The 22,941-nt window shown below is 42.4% G+C and overlaps 1 long non-coding RNA gene and 1 pseudogene across 1 annotated transcript; one reads left to right on the top strand and one right to left on the bottom strand.

Annotated features, from left to right (window-relative positions):
* Window positions 1–1,356: 1,356 nt before the first annotated feature.
* Window positions 1,357–5,253, top strand: LOC129015805 (uncharacterized). Its single transcript, XR_008494669.2, has 2 exons — window positions 1,357–1,678; window positions 4,889–5,253. It is a non-coding gene; the product is annotated as an uncharacterized LOC129015805 (long non-coding RNA).
* Window positions 5,254–6,329: 1,076 nt separating this feature from the next.
* Window positions 6,330–22,941, bottom strand: part of LOC129015803 (cyclin-Y-like protein 1B) — a 30,125-nt pseudogene continuing 13,513 nt past the window's right edge.

Raw genomic sequence — 22,941 nt, forward strand, 5'->3', positions numbered from 1 at the left:
TTAGAGAATTAAAAGACAAAAAACTGACACACAAATCTGCAATACATACAATATTAAAAAAATTGATGTGCACAGTAAAAATAAATGAATAAATAATTTACCATATATGAAAGAGGATTCATCTCCTTGGCAATAGAATACTCAAATAAAATATAATATAGATAATATTTAACATTTATTACAAAGGGAAAGATTAGTCAGCTAGAGAATTCTAAGTGTTGATGACCACACCTAACAAATAATTATGCATGAATAAAGGAAGAGCCTGTGGATACCCTCTATTGCTATTTATTGTGATTTGGAATTTACCACAATCTGCAGTCTAGTAATTTTTCTATACTGTCCAGAAAATTGATTGTGCATTTACATTAGGAGACTGAAGAAAATGATAGGAGTAATATTTCTTTCCAAGAGCAAACAGTTGACTTGAAAAAGCCCACTGAAGTGGACAAGTGGATAGCACATAGCCTTAGACACTAGTGTGTGTAAAACAAATTGAGGCAAGGAAACCACTGATAAACATTTTCATTTTAATCCATTAATATTCATAGCATAAATAATACATGTTTAAGGTGGTGAATTTGATGGTTGCCCTGATTTGATCATTACACAATGTATGCATGTATGGAAATTTTACATTGTACACCATAAATATGTAAATTACTATTTGTCAATCAAAAATAAAATAAAACTGAAAAAAGACACCAAAATAATAAAAATAATAGAATTATATACTGGGACAAAAATAAATAAATTAAACCTGATTGAATGTTGGAACCTCCAGCTACCACTTTTTCTTCCCTCACCCTCTACATTTCACATACTTTGACTATCCTTAGGAAGTACAGTTGCCTTTCCTTGGAATCATTAGTAAAGATTAAGGAGACGCTTGCCTTGGCTGCTTAAGCATGTATGTTATAACACCCAGAGAATAATGAAAACACTGTTCAAATTTATGGTGTGAAGGAAAATAAATAAACTGAATTATTTTTAATTAACTCAGTGTTGAAGCCCTATTTCTTCTGTCTCCCATATGTGAGGTAAAAATTATGAGGAATTTATTAGTATTAAAAGTATCATTTAAGGAGGAAGAAAATAGAGATCTCTGTGCACTTGAATGATAACTCACACATATTTCAGGCTTAGAATGTAAGGAGATGGAGGTGGAATAATGTCTTTATTTTAGGCAGGAGCCTCTGAGAATAAATGCAATGGGTTAATAAGGCAAGAGAGCCTCTGGATGCTACTTTCTTTTCCCTTGCCTCAGAATGGGCTGTGACTCATCACTCAGGGCTTCTTCCGTCACATGCCCTCTCTCTTTGCAATTGATGTCACAAAGTTCTGCTGACACTCTCTGTGACAGAGCTGTTTGGAACTCACCTTGTGTCCCCATCCTGAGCTGCTAGCTCCCATCTCTCCACTCAGTGAGCAGCTCCTATGGCCGATCCCCAAGTGCAGAGTACTCTGGGCTACTCTCTTCCCTGACAGCCCCAGACAGAGGAGACAGAGATCTTGGGGTGAGACTCGAGCTTCTTCCAGAGTGAGTCTGTCCCACAAGGGCTACACCCCAGCCTAGAAGACATGCCCAAAATGCCTGTCACCAAATGTTCAAAGACCCTGTGAGGTACATCTTCTAGACTGAAGTGAAGCCGTTTTAGCCCAGTCTTTCTTCTTGAAGGTATTTACCATAGTTTATGACACATAATAGTGTTCAATAAGTAGCATGTTTTCTCTTTTCCTGCCAGGGAGTCACAAAAAAAGAGCTACAGGGAGAAAGTGTAAAAGAGAGAGGAAAAAGTGTATTACTGAAGTGAGGGTCAGGAATGTTTGTGCATGAGGCTGATTTGAGCGAAGATCTGAAAAGGAGATTATGGATTGTTCTGGATTAGTTACACCATTTCACCATGATAGCATCTTCTATAATCTCTATCAAAAATGACTGCTTTGCTTGAAAGTCTTTCCCCCAGAAGGTACTGGTGTGTTACCTTTCTCAGCTTAAAAAAACTAAGCCATACAATAAATTAAATATTGTATGTATTGTTTATGAGCTTAAAAAAATTAGGCCAGGGATGATGGCCCATACTTGTAATCATTTTGAGAGGTGAAGGCAGGTGGATCTCTTGACCTCAGGAATTCAAGACCAGCCTGGGCAAGATAGCAATACCCCATCTCTAAAAAAAAAAACAAAACAAAACAAAAATTAGTGAGGTGCGGTGCCATGGCTCTGTAGTCCCAACTACTTAGGAGGCTGAAGTGGGAAGATCGCTTGAGCCAGGGAGATTGAGGCTGCAGTGAGCTGAGATCCAACCACTGCACTCCAACCTGGGTGACAGAGTAAGACCCTGTCTCAAAAAAAAAAATACATTTCTGGGGTTTTGTTTTGTGTCTTTGTGTTGTTTAAGTAACTGGTATTTTCAAGCTAAAAATTAAAAGTATTATGGAAAAACTAATAATGTATTCATAGGGAAAGAATAAGGTCATATAATTTATTTGTTATAAGATGTAAATGTTATGTTCTAGAAACTTTTTCTCTGATTTGTAAAATTTTCCCTCTCAAGAAAGTTTTTCTTTATGTCTTATAATTTAAAGACACCCTGAATTACTTAAAGCGTGATAGTTCTGTTGTTGAAGTGAGGATAATGATGCATACAACCTGACTTTTGTGGCATCGTCTTACCCTACTTTTCATAACAGAGATACCAAGGGTTGGCCTTAAGAAACTGGGGTTATTTTTGCATTGTGATTTCAGAGATGCTGAAAATACTGATTTTCTGATACCCAAAATTACACTAAAAATTTAAGAGACTTGGGCTTTTTTGAGTCTTGAAAAGTTTTCACCCTGAGTTTCTATTAAAATCTAAGATGAAAAGCAGCTTCCATCCAGAATCCTACCAGGGGTTGCTGCCAGCCAACTGAATGACTTGGATTACAAGTGTGAGCCACCATGCTCACCCATCCAATATCAATTTTTACTGCAATGTTATAGTCTGGTACTAGCATAAGTATAGATTCATGTAGGCCAACGGAATAGAATAGAAGGGTCACTAATAAACACATCAACTTATGGTAAATGGATTGTGTCAAAGATGCCAAGAAATTGTAATAGGAAAAGTCTTTTCAAAAAATTTTGCTGGGAAAATTAAATATACACTTTGCCAAAGGAAAAAGTGGACCCCTAACTCAAACTGGAGACCCCCAAAAATACTCAAAAAGGGTAATATATCAAAATGTAAGAGGTTAAACACAAAATTATTTGGAGAAATCTTATAGTTAATATTTGTATTCTTGGGTTACATAAATATGTCTAAGATATTACACCAAAGGCACAATTTTATTAAAAAAGTAAATTATACTTTATTGAATTGGAAACTTTTGCTTTTAGAACATCAAAAGGAATATGAAAAATATGCTGCTTAATGGGAGAAAATATTTTAAATTGTACACATTATTTGGGTCTATTAGGGTTTATGAAGAACACTGTATATATATATATATAAAATCTTGTTTATATATGGAATCTTAAAAACCAAACTCAGAGAAGCTAGTATCTAGAATATATAAAAAAACTCTTAAAACAGCTATTGACCAATTAAAAATGGACAAAAGATTTGAATAGACATTTTCCATAGAAGATACACAATTTGCCAATTTGCTCAATTTCATTAGTTGTTAAGAAAATACAAGTCAAATCACAATTAATGCTAGTTGACACCCACTAGAATGGCTGTACCAAAGATACAATGACAAATGTTAGAAAAGAAGTGGCGAATATGGAACTCACGTATGCTGCAAATAGGAATGTAAAATATTGCGCCACCTTGAAAACAAAACAATACGAAATAAAAATGCGGCTATCCCTCAAAATGTTGCACATAAAATCACCATAGGACACAGAAATTCTAACCCAAAGTTAGTATGCAAAGGAAATTCCTATAATCATACAAAGACTCTTATATGAATGCTCATAACATGTGGTCATGTCCATGCAATAGAACGCTTCTTGCCATCCAAGAGGAATTATGTAATGATGCAAGCTACAACAGAAATGAAACCCAAAAACATTAGGCTAAATGAAAGAAACCAGTCCCAAAACACCACATAATTCATGATCCTGGCTATTAGAAACTCTGATAATAGGCTCATCTATAGAGACATAAAATTGATTGTTGTCTAGATCTGACATGGCAAAGGTGAATGCAAATAGGATACATTTTCCTCTTTAGGGATACAAATATTCCAAACTTAGGTGGGAATTAAGCTCGCATGGCTCTATAAATATACTAAATAGCCTGGTGTTGTACTTAAAATATGTGATTATATAAAGTATACCTCAGTAAAGCGTTTTAAAAAATTAACATGTCAACATACACTAAGGTTGTTTAAGATTTTCAGAAACCCAAGTCACAGATTGTAAAAATGAAATCTATTCCTTGTCCATTTCAAAGCATAATAAAGAAAAGGGAGGCGGCAAGCTAACACGCAAAGATTTGGTTACTGATGCAGGGGTATTAATGGGCAGGAACCATGTGATTCGTTTAACCAGGTCAGAAAAGCAAAGGAAATGATTGTAATTTATTGAAGACCACTCTGACTCAGACTGACTCAGATTGTTAGGAATGTGAAAGCTGTACTCGTAGGGTTGGGCATATTTCTTATCAAACACAGATCAAAAGAGATATCTCACAGAACGGTTATCAACGACTCTCCTATCTGCAGTTGCCTAGAGTTTTACAGTTGTCTACCGCCACTCCTAAAACTGCACTGTAGTCACTCATTCTGAACCCAGTCTAACACTCAAATCTAATACGAAACTCCACATTTCATGACTACCACATTGAATCATTTGCCTTTTTTTTTTTTTTTTTTTTTTTTTTCATTTTTTGGCCAGCCCTCCGCATTCCCTCTGTTTGTAGCCGTACCTGTCGCCGCTCGCTCTGGAGCAAAATTGTTCACCTCGGGAGCTCGGGCTGCGGGTCCGAGTTCTGCACCGGATGCCCGTGTTGGCTGGCTCAGGAGCTGTGGGGCGGGCTTGGAGCTCACAGGGCGCAGATGTCCCCTGACAGTCCCGGGAGCCTGCGGCCGCCCCCAGCACCAGGCCGCGCTCCCCTCAGTAGGCACCCCAGGGGCTTGGATCTGCGCTGGAAACTGCCCCTGGCAGAGAAGGAGCAGTAGGAGCGCAAACCTTACCCTCCGCTCCGCACCGTCGGCCAAGTGAACCCAATTCCAATTCCGTAATAAAAGGATGCAGAGGTGCGTGACTAGCTCCGTCCTTTCCTGCTGCCGGCCCTTAAGGGGTGGCCCCGCTGTCCCCAAGGCTGGAGGAGGTTCCCCGCCCAGGAGCACCGCGACTCCCCCCGAACTGAGTTTGCCAAGCGCCACGTGTGGCAGGCGGGAGCCCCGGCCTCCTGGCCGCCTCCACCGGGCGGTGCGGAGGGCGAAGCCCTTCCTCCGGGACCCAGAAAGGTCTGACGCTGGGCAAATACCCCGCCCCGGGTTGGTGCGACCCCAGGGGCCCCATGGATCTATCTCACAGACGCCCTACAGAAGGTCCCTGCAAGACCTAACTTGCTGAGGCACCTTCCTTCCACACTTTACCCCTCGGGGGAGCCATCATTTCCCTGTGAGTCCCCCTAGATTATTCCTGCACACCCCGCATTGACCTCTGGCCTTGGAGCACCCTGGAGTTTTCCCCGCCCGGAACTGTGGGGCGGGGACTCCACAATTATTCCCCTCCAAAGACCCCTCTCAAACCTGTCTCCTGGCATCAGCGACGCTGACACACCGCGGCAAATGCCCAGGCTGCCCTCTTCCCCGTCCCGACCACCTCGGAGTCTCCACAATGACTTCCCCAGGTCGAGGGCTGTACTGAGACCCCGCACAGCGACCCCGAAACACAGGGCGACCCTCCAGCACTCCCTCAGACATCCCGCCCACCCTACAGGGGAGACCAGGCCCCACCCTCCACTCAGGCGATGGCTTCCCCCAACCACCCCTAAAAGGATGCTTTCCCGGAGACCACGCACAGGGTACCTCTGTCACACAGGAGCGACCCTATGAATCCCTCCCCAGACATCCTCGCGCCCTCTCCAGAGGGAGATTGCACAAGCAGAGAACTCCCCTGGAGAGGATCCTCAGACACCATCCTCAAAGCCACCACCCACAACCAGAAAGACCCAAGGGAGAATCGTGGCCTCAAAACCCATGTCCACACATGCACCCCTCCAGGCCGGCATCTCCAGGGCCCCCACTCATGGCCACCTCACCCCATGGTGACCTCAAAACGCTCTCCCTACGCTGCAGGGAAAGAAAGGGAGAGTCCAGCCAAACTTCCCGGAGGAGAATCCATTTTCCTTTTATTAATTATGCAGCGGAGCTAAAGTGCAGGGCACGAAGGATTTTACACAAAATTGTAAGTTCTTATGTAGAGGTTTTCATGGAAATTTAAACATTTAACAATGATAGGGATAATAGATAATAAACCCATCCTGAGTACATTATCACTAGGTTTCAGCAATTCTTATTTTGCCATTTATTTTCAACTATCAATCCAAATATCCTAGTAGTATTTTAAATCAAATATAAGACACAATATCATTAATTTTGGAAAAATTTAAGTAACTATATCTAACAAGTGAAGATAAAAAAGAAAATATCATTATCACAACTAATACAATTTTTAATATATAAAATAGATAAAGTTGTGTATTCACCAAAGAGTAGACTCTACAACCACTGAAGTTTCGCATGAAATGTTTTAACATGTTTAGTCTAATATTTTATCTTCAGACACAAAATATCAATACATGAAAATATTCAATTACATATAAAGGGCCATAGATTATGGTTGGAGGAGGAAATCACAAATCAACAGTGGGATATTCCAAACCACTGCACTGTGAAAATAAAAGCAAGAAAGAAAATAGGGATTCCTATTGTTCCCGATAAAAGGAAAGGAAAGGTAACTCCTAGAAAGCCACTCCCTCACTTTGCCATATTCAAATGTCTAGAACAAGGCACAGGTCTGGCCATACCCAAGGAAAGATTCAGGGTGTAACAAAAGACAGCAGAGATCATAAGGGCATCTTAGGATTCTGCCCCTCACATCCACCCTTGCACAAAACTTGATCTAACGTCTCACATTGGTGGGGATCTGGTCTTGTAAGAAAAAAGAAAGTCTCAGAAAGTGTTTCCCTTGTAGACTCTGAGGCAGTTGATCCTCAGCGCCTTCTATTTTGGAAGCCAGAAAATTCTTTCATGATTGAGAAGGGGGGCAGTCCTGTGCACCATAGAAGTCCCATTGTTGACTGCATGTCAGTGGGTGCCGCCAGTTATTACAACCAGAGCTGTTTGGACAGACTTCCTCAGGATGCAGAAGCCGCTCCTGTGAGAACCGCTGCTCCTCTCCATATGTGAACAGACTGACAGGTGCAGGCAGCACCAGCAATCTCTTGAACCACTGAGGTGCACTGGAAAATGTGAGTTGTGGTGTGTCCCTGTGTTAGAATTATTGAGAGGCTTTTGTTTTGCTGACAAGTGCTGAGACCATACAATGCACCAGGGCAAGATTAGCTGGGAACATGATCTTCTGATAATGTTTTGAACCCAGATGTTCCACCTTTGTTGTTTTCCCGGAACTGGGTAAATTTAGTTTTCACTTCCGTAGCTCCCCTAACAATCCCAAGGCCAGGTCTTTTACTGCTTCCCTAGGTGGTGTGACCATTATTGGCCTGGGGGAAGATGAGCTGATTTAATCTCTTCCTTTATAACCATGATGTAGGGGCCTCATTTCACATGCACAGATTCCCTCCAAAGACTAGATGAGCAGGCCTGAGCCACCCTGGTGCTTGGAGTAATGACAGCCTTGCCCCAATGCCACTCTCTCCCAGTCATTGTTGAGTTTTGGGCCATCATGTATTCAGTGCCTCAGTGGACAGAGAACCAAACCCAGGTGCTCTCACAAATCTGGAGCCAATTCTAAAGTTTGTTGAGCTCTAGCTCAGCTCAGACTACTGTCACCTGCTAGGGACTGTGGGAGACTGTGGACACTATTGGCACCTGCTTCAGACTGTGGGTGACTGTGGACTCTGAGCTGGGATGTGCTGTGTCCATGTGACACTCCTTCTCCCCAAGAGTTGTTCAAGGTGGTGCCCTAGGAATGTCATCTGGACCCAGTGAAAGAGGAAGGGTAGGAAGCACCTGGCACCCACTGTTCATACCACCATCACCCAGTTCCACAATGTGGCTAACTGGAAGATGCTTCCTCTCAATGAAAATCCTAAACACTAACAACAACAACAACAACAGCAACAAATAACAAAACAAATAACAAAACAAAGAAAAAAAAGAAAATCCTAATTTTGTTGCTTCTTTCAGCAGAAGTGATATTTTCTAGTCTTTACAGTTGAGAAGCTCAGGGTCTTTTAAGGCCAATTTCTCTCTTTAAGATAAGATGGCATTAGAGCACCGAATACCAATGAAGTTCATGCTGACAGCCCTTTTCATTGCAGCGGCATCTCGATGCAAGTCTTTGTATTCACATGGCCGTGACCTAGCCTAGGAAAGTAAATCAAAGAGAAAAGAGGTATAATTTAAAAAAGGGCTCCAACTTATTATTATTTTTTTGAGACTGAGTCTCGCTCTGTCGCCAGGCTGGAGGCAGTGGTGCGATCTCCACTCACTGCAAGCTCCGCCTCCCGGGTTCACGCCATTCTCCTGCCTCAGTCTCCCGAGTAGTTGGGACTACAGGCGCCTGCCACTGCACCCGGCTAATTTTTTGTATTTTCAGTAGAGATGGGGTTTCACCGTGTTAGCCAGGATGGTCTCGATCTCCTGACCTTGTGAACCACCCACCTTGGCCTCCCAAAGTGCTGGAATTACAGGCATTAGCTACCACACCCGGCCGGGCTCCAGCATTTTTTAAAAGGCACTGCTGATGAGAAGCCACACATACAGATTCCTTTAGATGGTTCCTTTGCAGCTGCTTTGGCTGAGGTTTACAGGGTCAGGTTCTGAGGATGCTACTCCCTGCCCATTCACTAAGGTAATCTCCTTTAAGGGCTATGAATAGATTGCCAGAGCCAAGAGGAACTTACTTTATTAAGTTATTTTAAAATTGGGCTCATCGCTTAATGATACCATTACATAAAAAATGAAATAGGACTCCCAAATATTTCAAGAGTATTGTGACAAGATCCTAACAACAATATCATCTGCTACCTGTACACCTGTTCCTTCAACATAATAAACATGCACTGGTGCCAAAAAATCAATTTACTCAGAGATTCAAATTCTACCCAATCTTTATTAGTTACTATATACTCAAAGCAAATTTTAATGAGACAGGTGTGTGCTGGGCTATTTTGGAACATCCAAGAAGTCTAATGACTGAAACACTATAAGGTGCTACTTTACTTGCACATTGTGGTAGAAAAATGTATTATTCCAAAGTACCACCAAGATACCAGAGAAAGTGCCAATTTTATATGTGTCTAGTTCAGTTGTAATTTTCCTGTATACTCACCAAGGGTCATAAGCCATAAACCTTACGTTGCCCCGTGAAAGTTACCACTTTCATTAAAAACCCATGACCTTCCTACAGACAGTACTTGAAACACTGGCACCTTGTACAGTCTAAGTACAGGTCTCTCAGCCACTACTGCTTTGTCTAATAAACTCACGGGACTGCACTGTATTATATACAGTAGACAATGATGTAAATTTCCAAACTGTGTAAGTAAAAGACAGTCAAGAGTGGTAAAGTGCATTGTGTATACAGATATAATTAGGAATACAATTGCATTTATTCACGTATTGTTGTCTGAATGGATAGAGGTTAAAAACAAAACCCTTTAAAATCACATTAAATTTAATTAAAAATATTCTGAATTATGGTCATAGCAGAAAGAATATCAATAATTTTTTAAGAATATGGATCATTGGCTGGTGCGGTGGCTCACGCCTGTAAATCCAGCACTTTGGGAGGCCAAGGTGGGCGGATCACCTGAGGTCAGGAGTTGGAGACCAGCCTGACCAACATGGCGAAACCCCGTCTCTACTAAAAATACAAAATTAGCTGGGCATGGTGGCGCATGCCTGTAAACCCAGCTACTTGGGAGGTTGAGGAAGAAGAATTGCTTGAACCCGGGAGGTGGAGGTTGCAGTGGGCCAAGATCGTGCCATTGCACTCCAGCCTGGGCAACAAGAGTGAAACTCCGTCTCAGAAAAAAAAAATGTATATGGAGGATCATTGGCTGGGCGTGGTGGCTCACACCTGTAATCCCGGTACTTTGGGAGGCCGAGGAGGGTGGATCTCCTGAGGTCAGGAGTTCAAGACCAGCCTGACCAACAAGAGCGAAACTCTGTCTCAAAAAACAAAAAATTAATTAATTAATTAATAAAGAATATTGATCCTTCTATAAACCATAACAGATAAGAAATATGATACCAAAGAAATAAGCTCTTTGGTCTGTTAATTTTAAGGCTTTCATTTTCCTAATCACTACTTAATATGATTTTGTAACAGATGTTGGCTTTTGTGGCCAATGGAAAATTCCACTAAGTGACTTCACATCCTTACCTCCAGTTTCTGTGCTTTATCTTTGTGAAGAAAACCAAATAGAAAATACAGGTCACGGTCATTTGCCAAGGCACGCAGATCGAAGTAATATTTTGCATAGACACTGGCAGATACATGAATATTAAACTCAAGTAGCTCCAAGAAACACTTCTCCATCTTGCTCCTAGGGGAGGAGAAACACAATAAAAGCAACATAGAACAATTCTAGTCAAGTGGGTTAACTTAAAAAATACCATTCTGAGCTACTAGGATGCTCTAAATTCTGTTTTGAAACAAATAAAGGCTGCCTGGTCGGGTTCCTACACTAATGTCCAAACAAGACACAGCTGCTTGGGGTCTCTTCTGCATCCCAGCACCCCAAGTTTGGGATGAGGGAAAGGTAGAAGCCTCTTCTGCACTCCTGCTGCAGACTCGGGGCTCATTCTTGAGAGTTCCCTTAGGGCAGCTGCACAGCTCGAACTCCATGCTCACTCACGAGCCCCACAATAGCAATCACATGACAGGAATGATGGGTGCCATTTATTAGCTCTGAAGGACCTCCAGGCATTTTTACCAGGACAATAACAGGAAAGGGCTTACTGAAGTAGAGAAGCACCAACAGGAGGACTGGGCACATCACCATGGCAACAAATGGACCCATGGAGAGCCACCCTATTATCTCAGAGGAGGAAAAACTCTAAGGCTACAAGAAGGAATCATCCCAAATAAATACATAACCAAGCTGCATTCCATGGCAAAAAGAATCTCCTTCCCTCTGCTCCAGCCCACAAGGCTATGTCAAGGGGGTATAAAGCAAGTTTCTGCTCACCTTAGTATTATGAAGAGTTGAAACTGCCACTATGACAGGGCAAGGATATTCTTTAAAGTTTGAAAGGCAGAAAAATCAAGGAGAGACATTTTGGCTAGACTAAACCCATTTTATGATGTGCTTTCTAGTAGGGCCCTGGCCTTATACACGCAGTCTTGCTCCTGAGTTGGGAATGCAACCCTGAAGTGCTCAGCATCTGTCACCCCTGGCCAGAATGGGATTTGGGGGAGTTGAATACAGTGGGAGAGGAAAGGGCTGGGAGCTGTCCTCTGCCACATGGTCATCCAGCCGCCCTCACCAAGGCTAAATTAATAGGTACACAGTTAGAGTAAATCTGGCTGTTTTCAGAGTAACCCCTGTAACGAGTTAATTGCTTAAAAATGAGCAGTATTCCATTTGTCAATTTTGGCTTTTGTTGCCATTGCTTTTGGTGTTTTAGACATGAAGTCCTTGCCCATGCCTATGTCCTGAATGGTAATGCCTAGGTTTTCTTCTAGGGTTTTCATGGTTTTAGGTCTAACATTTAAGTCTTTAATCCATCTTGAATTGATTTTTGTATAAGGTGCAAGGAAGGGATCCAGTTTCAGCTTTCTACATATGGCTAGCCAGTTTTCCCAGCACCATTTATTAAATAGGGAATCCTTTCCCCATTTCTTGTTTTTCTCAGGTTTCTCAAAGATCAGATAGTTGTAGATATGTGGCATTATTTCTGACGGCTCTGTTCTGTTCCATTGATCTATATCTCTGTTTTGGTACCAGTACCATGCTGTTTTGGTTACTGTAGCCTTGTAGTATAGTTTGAAGTCAGGTAGTATGATGCCTCCAGCTTTGTTCTTTTGGCTTAGGATTGACTTGGCGATGCGGGCTCTTTTTTGGTTCCATATGAACTTTAAAGTAGTTTTTTCCAATTCTGTGAAGAAAGTCATTGGTAACTTGATGGGGATGGCATTGAATCTGTAAATTACCTTGGGAAGGATGGCCATTTTCATGATATTGATTCTTCCTACCCATGAGCATGGAATGTTCTTCCATTTGTTTGTATCCTATTTTATTTCCTTGAGCAGTGGTTTGTAGTTCTCCTTGAAGAGGTCCTTCACATCCCTTGTAAGTTGGATTCCTAGGTATTTTATTCTCTTTGAAGCAATTGTGAATGGGAGTTCACTCATGATTTGGCTCTCTGTTTGTCTGTTATTGATGTATAAGAATGCTTGTGATTTTTGTACATTGATTTTGTATCCTGAGACTTTGCTGAAGTTGCTTATCAGCTTAAGGAGATTTTGGGCTGAGACAATGGGGTTTTCTAGATATACTATCATGTCATCTGCAAACAGGGACAATTTGGCTTCCTCTTTTCCTAATTGAATACCCTTGATTTCCTTCTCTTGCCTAATTGCCCTGGCCAGAACTTCCAACACTATGTTGAATAGAAGTGGTGAGAGAGGGCATCCCTGTCTTGTGCCAGTTTTCAAAGGGAATGCTTCCAGTTTTTGCCCATTCAGTAAATGGGATCTAATTAAACTAAAGAGCTTCTGCACAGCAAAGGAAACTACCATCAGAGTGAACAGGCAACCTAAAAAATGGGAGAAAATTTTCGCAACCTACTCATCTGACAAAGGGCTAATATCCAGAATCTACAATGAACTCCAACAAATTTACCAGAAAAAAACAAACAACCCCATAAAAAAGTGGGTGAAGGACATGAACAGACACTTCTCAAAAGAAGACATTTATGCAGCTGAAAAACACATGAAAAAATGCTCACCATCACTGGCCATCAGAGAAATGCAAATCAAAACCACAGTGAGATACCATCTCACACCAGTTAGAATGGCAATCATTAAAAAGTCAGGAAACAACAGGTGCTGGAGAGGATGTGGAGAAATAGGAACACTTTTACACTGTTGGTGGAACTGTAAACTAGTTCAACCCTTGTGGAAGTCAGTGTGGCGATTCCTCAGGGATCTAGATCTAGAAATTCCATTTGACCCAGCCATCCCATTACTGGGTATATACCCAAAGGACTATAAATCATGCTGCTATAAAGACACATGCACACGTATGTTTATTGCAGCATTATTCACAATAGCAAAGACTTGGAACCAACCCAAATGTTCAACAATGATAGACTGGATTAAGAAAATGTGGCACATATACACCATGGAATACTATGCAGCCATAAAAAATGATGAGTTCACATCCTTTGTAGGGACATGGATGAAATTGGAAATCATCATTCTCAGTAGACTATCGCAAGAACAAAAAACCAAACACCGCATATTCTCACTCATAGGTGGGAATTGAACAATGAGAACACATGGACACAGGAAGGGGAACATCACACTTCGGGGACTGTTGTGGGTTGGGGGCAGGGGGGAGGGATAGCACTGGGAGATATACCCAATGCTAGATGACGAGTTGGTGGGTGCAGCGCACCAGCATGGCACATGTATACATATGTAACTTACCTGCACGTTGCGCACATGTACCATAGAGCCTAAATAATAATAATAATAATAATAATAATAATAATAATAATAATAAAAAGAAAAAAAAAAGAATCTAAGCCAGGTTGATGTCAGTGAATGTGATTTACATGGAAATAAGAAAATTCTGAATAAACGAAACTCGCCATACCAGGTGTGAAAAATAAAAAAAAATAAAAATAAAAAAAAAAAAGAGCAGTATCTGAACAATACATTTGGTTTCTTGGTTTGAAAGTTTTTAATATTTTATTGAAAGTTTTTAATATTTTACCCACTGGCTAAGTCAACAAATGCTTGATGTTCTCCTGTAAGGGGGACAGTTAGACCACGAGCCAAGATGTGGTGATCTAATTTGCTGAACTTAAAACCCAGCTGAACCTACTTCCAAAATTAATTTTCTCTTCACATGTCGATAAGTCTATAGAAATTTAAATATATATATATTTGAATTATATATATGTATAACTTGAATTATTGAATTAACTTCTAACCTCCAAGCTGTCCTTGCTGATTCCTAGGCAGAAGCCAAACTAACTTTGGGATGAACTTAGGTTATAGTTTAACTTTGAAACAAAGACGGTAGCAGCCCTTTCCCAAAACAAACCTGCTTCCTGCCTGGGGACTGGACTGCCTTTCCAGGACTAACAAATTAGCCACAAGATTAGAAATTATGGTTTAGGGGTCATGCGGCTGAAGGCTGCAAGAGTCTGAACCTCCCCATATTGCTCCTGGGAATAATATCACCATTGTAAAACCTAAGATCAGTGCTTGAGATACTTTGCAGGCCCTGTACTGGGATCAGGTGGCACCACTCCAATCAACAAACTTGGCTCATCTGGTTTTGTGGCCCCCACCCAGGGGCCAACTCAGTGCAGGAGGACAGCTTCAACGCTCTCTGATTCTATCTCTGATGCGACCAATCAGCACTCCCCACTTTCTGACCCCCTACCCACCGAATTATTCTTTAAAAAACCATCCCAGAGTTTTTGGAGAGGCTAATTTGAGTAATAGTAAAAGTGGTCTCCCGTACAGCTGCCTCTGCATGAACTAAACTCTTTCTCTATTGCAATTCCCCTGTCTTAATAAATCAGCTCTGGCTAGGCAGCAGGCAAGGAGAACTCAGGCAGTCACAAACTGTGCTTCCTTCAAGGGACCGGTTTTCAAATGGATGACTATGAGCAAGGCCACTTTAGTGTTTGCAACATCCAAAGTACTTCCGTTAGTTTCAAATTCATTTGCGGTCACACTCTTTGCTAAAATCGCTACCAGAAATACCACCACGATCACTTGGTTTACACTATTAGCAAAGTGGTGGCAAAAATAGATTTTTGTTTTTGTTTTTGAGACAGGGTCTGGCTCCATCACCCAGGGCTGGTGTGCAGTGATGTGATCACAGTTCACTACACCCTCAACTTCCCAGGCTCAGGCAATTCTCCCACCTCAGACTCCCAGGTAGCTGGGATTACTACAGCTGCCTGCCGCCATGCCTGGATAATTTTTTTAAAAAAATTTGTACAGACGGGGTTCACTGTGTTACTCAGCAGGTCTTCAACTCCTGAGCTCAAGCGATCCACTCACCTCAGCCTCCTGAAGTGCTGGGATAACAGGCATGAGCCACTGAGCTCAGCCACAAGGGGTCATTTTTAAATGTAGATATACACTGAGGTATATCTACAATATACACTGTATCTTCAATTGCAGACATACACTGAGGTGATTCAGAATGACAGTATTATCCGGAGTCATGGACAAAGGTCACAAAACTAACTTGTGCCACTGCCTGGAATGATCTTGATGGGCTGCTGCTGCTCAATGTGAACAAGAGCTGCTCCCTTGTCTTGCACAGATGCAGCCTGCACAGCTGTCCTCACTGTCCAGCGGGCACCCAGGAAGGCTCTGCTGGAAACACCTCCCTGCTCACCCTGCCTGCCAGCTCCAGGGCCCGTCCCTTCACAGCAGTCATGAGGCCGGATTGGAAGGGAGTCCTGGTGAAGCTGTGTCGTGTTGGTGCATCTGGGAGGAACCCCATGCCTCTGCAAGGCTCCTTGCACTGTCATGGGCAACTCCAGACACCTGAGTGCTGCCGCGGATGTACCCATGGAGCCTTGTGAGTGTGGTGGGCACGGGGAGATGCCCCAGAAATGCTTTTCACACCACGGGAGGTGAACGTTGGAGCTTCTAACTCATCAGGCTGATTTCCAAACACATGCAACACTCTCAGTGGGGAGGGGCCAGGGCACAGAAATCTATGGCTATTTAACTTCATATCTCAAGGTTCCTATAAAAAAAGATCTTCAGATAAAAGGGGGAGGAAAGGACCAGCAAAAGCAACTACACAATGGGGGCCTTAGGTTGAAGCTAAAACTTCTCCATAGTCCAGAGTCCTTAAGACCTTAACAGTGGCCAATTATTTCAAAGGCCAGATGTTTGCCCCTTAAAAAGGGACTGAAACTGGCAGATAGCTTCTAAAAACCTATAAAGATATCTACTGTACTGTGTCATTCTCATAGTACACTTGTAAGAGGTTTGCCAAAAAACAATCAGAAAAATACTTTTCAGTTTATCCAGGAGGTTATTACAACAATAACACATCGAGACCTACCACGAATGCCGGAAAATATAAACTGTTACACTAAAGCTAGATAGAGAGAAGTCTGTTGTCTTACGCCTATTTCCTTTATCTGCACAAGCAAACCTATAAAGATATTTTTTACAATGTTAACTTGGAGAGCAAATGAGGTATGGAAATTGGTTACACTGTTCGCCAAAACCTTACAAACTCACATGTTCTCAACTGCAATGTTCTCGGGATTCCGGCTGTCATCCACACTCCACAGACCACGATTTCTCCCAACCTTGGAGGCAAGAAGCATGGCTCCGAGGACAATCTTTTTCCAATTAGTAGGACAAAGATCGATGTTAGCATTAGTTAAAAGTCGTTTGATGTACACCTGCAAAATAGAGCGCTGCTCTTTGATTTCGGTTCAGATTAAGTGTGGTGATACGAACATTTAAGAATGAAAGATTTCTTCTGGTTTTGACCAGAAAATGCATGCCTTTTATTCCTATGTTCTGCAGAGACTTTGCTCAGACAAAGCAAGAGGCCAAATCACAGTCATAGTGAGACACCTCTGCAGCCTACTCTGCCCATAGACATTTCCAGCCCAATTTCAGTCGCAGGGATGACTGGACATCCCTGTGGGCATGAAGAGAGGCACCATTAACACCTTCACACTTATGAAAGGCAGCACAAACTCAAGCCCAGTGCAGATTAATGTTGTTCAGGAAACACTCCAGTGCCGTCCGTGTGCGGCATCACACCTGGCTGGCAGGTAGGAATTTTACAGGTGGGCCATGCTTGAAAATGTAATGCCCAAGTGATACTGAGAACACTGCTGTCTTCTCCTTTTCACAATAACTAACCCACTCTTGGGACACCAGCTGAGGAACTGCGGGTCAAGAGCACTTCCCAATGCCTGCTGTGCAGACAGCATGACAAGTGCAGGTGTCTGTGGCTCAGAAATAATCTCCATATTCAGTGCCTTGATAAGGAACGCATGTGTGTGAAAGGAGGGTCCTGCTCACAGCCCCTATTTTCCATGTCTCCACAATCACTTCATGAAAACTCATTTCTTGTCCTACAGTATCTGCATTCAGTCAATTCTGTTGGTTTTTAGGTAGAGACAGCTGTCGGCCTCTGTATGCCTGGGGTTCCTCTCAACCTGCCAAGCAGTTTGTGAGACAATCTCAGAAAGTATTTTCTATCTTTCCAGTCTCTATCCTATAAAGAACTGGGTGAGGGACCAGCTGAGTGAAGGTTACAGAGGTGAGCTGTGAGGCATTGCTACCCCAGATGGTGCTCTGCAGAACAGTATGCCTCTATGCTACTTGAGGTCTTTGTATCAAGACCAAAGGAGAACAGTTCATTTTAAGAGAGTTCATTTATTGTCTGAAGGTTATAGATTGGCGGCTCAGATCTGGCAATGTTCTCCAAACTCAACTGTGTTTTCAAAATCAAATGGCTCTTGAACATGATATGTTCTTATGAGAGATTCTGCTCTCTTTCCCCCTAACACTGCACAATCGGGTATCCTAGGAATGACCCTCCCTCCCAGGGTTCAACTCCACAGGACTCATTAGAGAGCACTTAAACAGCATTGGTGAGGCCTCACCTTCCTGTCACCTTTACTGGTAAGCTGGACCTGCTGACACTCACTGATACCACTTGCCCTCCTGGGTCAGTGAGAAAGTTCCTTTTTTAACACCAACTCTTCTATCAGCACAGTGGATCCCATCCCACATTTGTAGAATACTGTTCCCCAAGTCACCTCTTCTTGAAGACTTTCTCCCTCTCTGCCAGAGATTTCCCCCAATACAAATGTGTTTCCTATTCCCATCCTGCGCCCCATAGCTCCCCAGGGGCATCCTCTCATTTGCTTACAGCATCAGGCCCTGTTGCCAGCTCCTCACCTCCCATCTCTCATTAACCCACCTCACCCACCCCCATCACTTGCCTGAGACTCCTCTTGCCGAGGGCCTTGGAGTCTTGACACCTACAAACCAGAGCCCTTCACCCTAAGGCTCCACTCCCCAAGCTGGCCCTAATCTTGTCCAGGGAATTGCCATTGGCCTAGCCCCTGGGGACTAATACTTACATGTGAGTTACCCTGTTCCAATCTGTGTGCAATCCCTCTAGGCCTACCTTCACTGGTAGCCTGCCTGCTTCAGATTCTGAGCCACCATGGGTCACGGCTCACCTATATCACCCTAGTTGCTTCTTGGTCCTCTTCTCTGCCCCAGTCTTCCTCCCAACTGTGGTCTACTCTCCCCAAAGCCGTCGCCATAACCTCTTCAATTAAGAACACTGCACTCCCCTGCTCAAGATCTACCATGAGTGCCCCCATCAAACTGGTTGAACTCCTTCCCATGGCCTGCAAGCCAAAGGGCTCTGTGAGCTGTGGCACTGCCTGTGCGGCCTCATCTCTTCTGTTCTTTCCTTCATTCCTCTCACCATGTGGGGCCCTGCTGTTTATTCCTTGAACACACATGAAACGTGTTCCTGTCTCAGTCTTCGCACTCATCCCAATGCCTGTCATGCCAGCACTCCTTATCGTCCTCGCTTTATAGTCAGGTCACTGTTCAAATGTGACCTCTCTAGAGAGGCTCTTCCTGATCATCCTATCTGAAATAGTGAGCCCCTCCCGTCACTCTGTCTTTATCCTGCTTTATAATTTTGCTATTTTCCATAACCTAAAAAAAATGCTTTCCTCATTACAACATAAGCTCATAAAGACAAGGACTGTGTTCAACCTGTCCTCTTCTCTACCCCAGCACTTAGAAGAGTGGGACAGGGTCGGCATCCAGGGGGTGTTTATGGAACGGACAACTTCTTGCAACATTTAGCACTGTGACCACATGCTGGTTGTCCTTACACAGCTATCTTCTGTCCTCCTTTTCTTTTCCTTTTTAGAGATGGGGACTTGCTATGCTGCCCAGGCTGGACAGAAACTCCTGATCTCAAGTGATTCTCCTGCCCCGGCGTAGATGGGACTATAGGTGTGTCCCACCATGCCTGGCTTCTCCACTTTCATTCTAAACACTTTCTCTGCATTTGAGCAGCTACTTTCTTTTCTTTGAGACAGAGTTTCACTCTCGTTTCCCAGGCTGAACAGCAGGGGCACGATCTCGGCTTACTGCAACCTCCGTCTCCCGGGTTCAAGCGATTCTCCTGCCTCAGCCTCCTGAATAGCTGGGATTACAGGTGCCCACCACCACACCCAGCTAATTTTTTGTATTTTTTAGTAGACAGAGTTTCACCATGTTGGTCAGGCTGCTCTCGAACTCCTGACCTCAGGTGATCCGCCTGCCTCAGCCTCCCAGAGTGCTGGGATTACAGGTGTGAGCCACTGTGCCCAGCCTTGAGCAGGTGCTCTTACTCTTTATTCCTTATTTCCAGTTCATATTCATGCTTCAGTCCCAATGATCCAAATGTTGACTGCACACAGCCAGTCTGCTATCTTACAGTAACATCAAATTTAGCCTGTCTACAGTGAACACCCCCTTCTTCCAATCCAGCTTTCCCTCCAGCATCAGCTCTCTCTCTCTCTCCAGCTGGAAGTTCCACTCCTGCTTCCTGCCAGCAGGTGCTGAGCATTCCAAATGGCCTGCAGCTCGATGAAGAGGCCTGCGTCTCATCCAGTGCCCATGGAGGGGTTTCTATGCAGGTGCCCAGCAAAAGCCTTCTCTTCTAAGCTCTAGCCAGATGCTAAAGGAGAGGGTACTTACTGCTCTAAGTATCTTTTCTCTCCTGGCTGCATGGTTGACATTCCTCTACAGGTTAGTGTAGGGAGGGGTAAACCAATCCCAGCCATCTGAAGAGGACTTCATATTCAGAATGAGTCTCACCACAGGAATTCTGTGAGAATGATGTAGAGGTAAGGATACAGCTGCGGCTTAGCAGGCTATCTAGCGAAGCCTGTGTCCAAGTCTTACTGGTACCACATTCCTGGGCAATTTATGGAGCAGGCACAAGAGGTCAGCAGGAACAACAAAGCATTCAGAGCAGCAGCTCCCGGTCCACAGCATGCATCAGAAGTGCCCAGGGAATATGGCCTGGGACTCAGCTTAGATCTACATTGGAATCTGTTGAAGGAGAAACCAGAAATCTCTCCTGCTGCCTTTAATAGCATTTATTCTCTTATAAGAAAAGCAATGGCATGATTTTAAACCATAATGATGATTAAACTCAAATATGTGTATTTACTTTGCTTGCACAGATTTCTCTTAAAAGATCTGATGATAATTCCAGGAATCTACTTTTAGTTAGAAACACGGCCATACCCTGTGTAGGAGACCAGTTGTTAAAGATGCTTTATAGATAAGAAATGTCTTACCAAAGCTATGATTGCACATGGAGCTGTTAGTTTTATGACTAGAAAAAGAGTACAGAAATATCTGAAAATACAGTTGCGTTCGGGATCATGCTAGAAGGATTTCCCTGGAGCCTTTCCTTGCTGAAAGAAGAAAAAAGGCAACATAAATATCCACTCAAGAAAACTTTTTAAGAACTCTTAAGATGGCAGTGTTCACATTTGTGCCCACGCGTCCCTTACAAAAATTTTGATGGGATAAATGTCTTTTAATTTTAAAAATATAAACAGCAGGATCTTAAAATATTTTTGGTTTTCTGCAAACATTGGCCCTATGGTAGCCCTGTGGCTATCATATGTGAAGAAGGAAGTTTTTAAATTTTTATAGCATTTAAACTGATTTAAATTTAAATTGTTTTCTAGTTCTATTCACAGAGATTGTGCATATTTGTCAGGACTATTTACAAATATTTATATTGCTTGGTGCTATAGAAAATTATTTTTTTAAATGACACATTTTGTTATTTGGATGGTATATTTACTCCCCTTAGTGCACTAATTAAACAAAGCTGCAAGTCAGCTCTTACTCCAGCATGCCCACTTGACAACACTCCTTATATAAGATGATTAGACACAACAGAGGGAAGACTTAAAGGTGGGTGATTTTGACTTCAGCATGAACTAAATACAACTCTATGAGATAAAAATGGAACCTCAAACAAAGTGACACTTACTGGAAGTGGATGTATTGGCTCGTCAAAAATAGCCAGAGATCTATTTGCATATCTATAAAATAAGAATGTGCATTTATGAAATTAATTCAGGAATTATTAACATCTTAGTAAAGTAACTGCTGGGAGTAGGGCATGGAGGGTGGAGGGAGACACACCTTGTTTGCTTTGGGAAAATTTGTTCACCAAAACAGTTTTTGCAAATTTTTCTCCTGGATCCTGGCCTTCAGAGGGTTTCTTGACCTCTTTTTCTTCAGCACATAATGTCCTGAACTGTGAAGTGTTTTCTACATTGATGAGCCAGACTTCCCTTTAAATATTGACCCCCACTAACAGGCAATGGTAATAAACTATATCTATTTTCACTCCTCTAACCTCATGCTGGAACACAAGAACATTTTATGAAGCAGTAGTGGTTGCCAATAAAGTTTTTAGAACTTTTAATAAATGTGAATGAGATTCAGATTTCCCAAATCTTCCTGTAGTATACATCTATCATATTTGTTTAAGTGGTTTGAGTTACAAACTTAGTTGCCTTTTTATTTTAAAAGAGGCCAGTCTTTAATGGACTTTAAAAAACTAACACATTGTGTGCTCATTCAGGAAACCAGTGGTTCTCCAAATGTGGTTTGTGGACCCCTGAGATTCCCTAGAAGCCCATAATGTCAGAACTTTTTTTTTGAGACAGGGTTTTTTCTTTCAGCCAGGATGGAGCACAGTGGTACAAACATGGCTCACTGCAGGCTTGACTCCCTGGGCTCAAGCGATCCTCCTGCCTCAGCCTCCCAAGTAGCTGGGATGAAATGTGCACACCACCATGCTCAGCTAATTTTTAATTCTTTTTTGGTATGGATGGGGTCTTGCCACATTACTCGGACTAGTCTCAAACTCCTGGTCGCATGTAATTCTCCCACCTTGGCCTCCCAAAGTGCTGGGGTTACAGGTGTCAACCACCACCTATGGCCCTAAATGTTCTTATAAGATACTAATTCAACCTGAGAAGCTGATTGAAAATAAAACATAAGAATAATTTATTGCTTTCTAAAAGTAGTAAGACATTGCTTGCTTTCTTACTGTTCAACACTTGTAACGATTGCATAAAAGCAAAAGTGGGTAAAACTGCTGTTTTCTCAGTGTGAATAAGGGCCGTGGTACCAAATTATATTAGAATTCATTCCACTCTTCACTGCCCCTTGCAGTTTTTGTTAAAGTAGCCTGCTTCACTTAAGAATGTCCTTGATGAAACAGTAAAAATTAATGTTGTTATTAAATCCTGAACTCTCTTTTTAGTATTCTAAGTAGGAAGTTCACATAAAGCACGTCTGCATGCTGAAGTATGGTCATGTTAAAGAAAAGCACTTGTGATTTAATTGTGAGCTGAACAAGCCAATTTTTCACAGAACACCATTTCTATCTGAAAGTATGACTGACTATCATTCTCAAAAAGAAGTCAAGTGACTCTGTCATTTCAAGG

Source organism: Pongo pygmaeus, chromosome 18 (assembly GCF_028885625.2).
Source record: "Pongo pygmaeus isolate AG05252 chromosome 18, NHGRI_mPonPyg2-v2.0_pri, whole genome shotgun sequence".
Classification (NCBI taxonomy): Eukaryota; Metazoa; Chordata; class Mammalia; order Primates; family Hominidae; genus Pongo; species Pongo pygmaeus.